This window comes from Panthera uncia, assembly GCF_023721935.1.
Source record: "Panthera uncia isolate 11264 chromosome D3 unlocalized genomic scaffold, Puncia_PCG_1.0 HiC_scaffold_8, whole genome shotgun sequence".
NCBI classification, from domain to species: Eukaryota; Metazoa; Chordata; class Mammalia; order Carnivora; family Felidae; genus Panthera; species Panthera uncia.
The window spans coordinates 61,775,326-61,777,820 of record NW_026057586.1 but is presented as its reverse complement, the minus strand read 5'-3'; the positions used below and the strand labels follow the sequence as shown (position 1 = coordinate 61,777,820).

At 40.6% G+C, this 2,495-nt stretch overlaps 1 pseudogene; it reads right to left on the bottom strand.

The window, feature by feature from the left end:
- Nucleotides 1-1,639: 1,639 nt before the first annotated feature.
- LOC125914610 (transcription elongation factor A protein-like 3) lies at nt 1,640-2,234 on the bottom strand (annotated as a pseudogene).
- Between the last annotated feature and the right edge of the window lie 261 nt (nt 2,235-2,495).

Here is a 2,495-nt window from a genome sequence, read left to right as displayed (position 1 = left end):
CATCAGAAACTTTGTGGAGGTCAGAAAGCAGAGGGTTGATATATTCAAGGTGTTAAAAGAAAAAAATTGTCAACCAAGAATCCTACCTGGCAAAACTGTCCTTCAAAAGTGAGGAAGAAATTAAGACATTCCCAAATAAACAGAAGTTGAAGATGTATGTGACCACTAGACCTGCCCTTCAAGAAATACTCAAGTGAGCAAGGTATAATGAAAGGACACTATACAGTAACCTAAAGCCATAAGAAGAAATAAAGATCTAAATAAAGGTAAATTCAATGGTAATTATCAAAGCTAGTAGTATTGTAACAGTGGTTCATAATTTTACCTTTTAAAAAAATGTTTATTTGAGGGAGGAGGGGCAGAGAGAGAGAGGAAGAGATTGAATCCCAAGCAGGCTTCATGCTGTCAGCTCAGAGAACAACGTGGGGCTCCAACTCACAAACTGTGAGATCATGACCTGAGCCGAGATCAAGAGTCAGATGCTTAACCAGCTGAGCCACCCAGGAGCCCCTGATTCTGTTTTTTGTTTTGTACCTGATTTTTAAAACCTAATACATTTAAAAATCAACAACAACAGCTAACGTTCTTCAGGCTAGTACTATTGTCACTTTGGTTTGTAATTCCAAATTTTGTTTCTACATAATTTAAGACATTAATGCATTTAAAGAATTATTAATTTATTTTTATTTTTATTTTTATTTTTGGGACAGAGAGAGACAGAGCATGAACGGGGGAGGGTCAGAGAGAGAGGGAGACACAGAATCGGAAACAGGCTCCAGGCTCCAAGCCATCAGCCCAGAGCCTGACGCGGGGCTCGAACTCACGGACCGCGAGATCGTGATCTGGCTGAAGTCGGACGCTTAACCGACTGCGCCACCCAGGCGCCCCAAAGAATTATTAATTTATGTTTGGGGACACACAATGTATAAAGATGTTATTTGATGATATCAACAACCAAAAGGGGTGAAGACAGAGCTGTAGAGAAGCAGAGTTTTCGTATGTAATTACTGAAGTTAAGCTGGTATAAATTCAAATTATAGTGTTATAACTTTAGGATGTTAAATGTAATCCCCATGGTAACCAAAGAGAAAAATAGCTACAGAATATACACAAAAGGAAATGAAAAAAGAATTTAAATACTTCACTATAAAAAAATCAAACATGATAGAATAGTAATACAGGACATAAGGGACAAAAAAAAAGCTATAAGGCAAATAGCAAACAGCTATAACAAATAGCAAAATGACAGAGGTAAGTCCCTCCTTATCAGTAGTTAGTTGAAATGTAAAGAGAATGTCAAAAGACAGAGGTTGACAGAATGTACAAAAACCACATGACCCAACTATATTCTGCCTACAACAGACTTCACTTTATTTTTTATGTGTGTGGTTCTGAAACTGTTTTTCTTTATTGTTATTTTACAATGTACCATGAACAGCTTTTTAATGCACATGGGTGAAAATCTCCTACTGAAAGACAGAGAATACTGTAGTTGGATCGAAAGGCTGCTGGCAACAAGAGAGACACCTAAAGCAAAGTATCAGCTAAGGTTAAAGCACATAACCTAGCAAATTCCTGTCAGGAAAAGTGGGGTCAGCAATATTCTCATCAGAGAAATTAGAATTGAAGGCCAAAGACACTAAAGATGTGGTATATCATGTAATCCCCTTTGGCCCCTACCTATACCCCTCACTCTCCTGACACTTTTAGGGTGAATGGATCCTGTACATCTCTTTGCACTCAATGAAAACAACCCATTTTCTTTCTTTTTTTTCTTAGCTCTTCCTGAGCCCTTATCTCCACATTCTCTTATCATCTCCTCATTGCCCAAGTGTCTTTCCTGTAATTCCTCATGATAGTCCTTGGGGGAATTTTCCATCCCCCTGTCCATTTTTCTTTTTGCTTTCCTGGGCACATAATCTTCAGCTGCGGGATTTTTGATGGCCCACGGCTTACTCCCAGGGAGTTTTTCCCAGGGATTCTGGCTTGCCCTCACCATGTGGTTTTCTCTCATTTTTGGACATGCCCTGCTTTTCTTGCTTTCTCTCATCTTCTGGTTGTTTCTCATCATCTGGTTGTCCCTCATTCTGGATATTTCTTTCGTGCCCTGGATTCTCCTCCACTTCTAGGTTTTCTTCCTCATCTGATTTTCCTTCATTGTCAGACTCTGCTTCATCTTCTGGCTTGCCCTCAATTTCCAGCTTTGCTTCATTTTCATTTCAGAGTTTTTTCATGTTGAGATTTCCCCTTTTTTTCCTGTCTCTCAGGGATTCTGGACAGGTTCCTCCTCCTTTTCTAGCCTTGCTGAGTGCTGGGGACAGACACACAGACCTGGGGGCCCTGGGGCAGGCCTGTACTTTCTTGGTCTCACCAAAGCCCCCTCACCCACTGCCAGGCAGCTCAGAGAGCTAGTTCTTCACAGGCAATGGTAGTGAATAGTGCAAGGACAGGACCACAGGGAAGGTGAGTGTGCTACAACAGACTCACCTGAGATT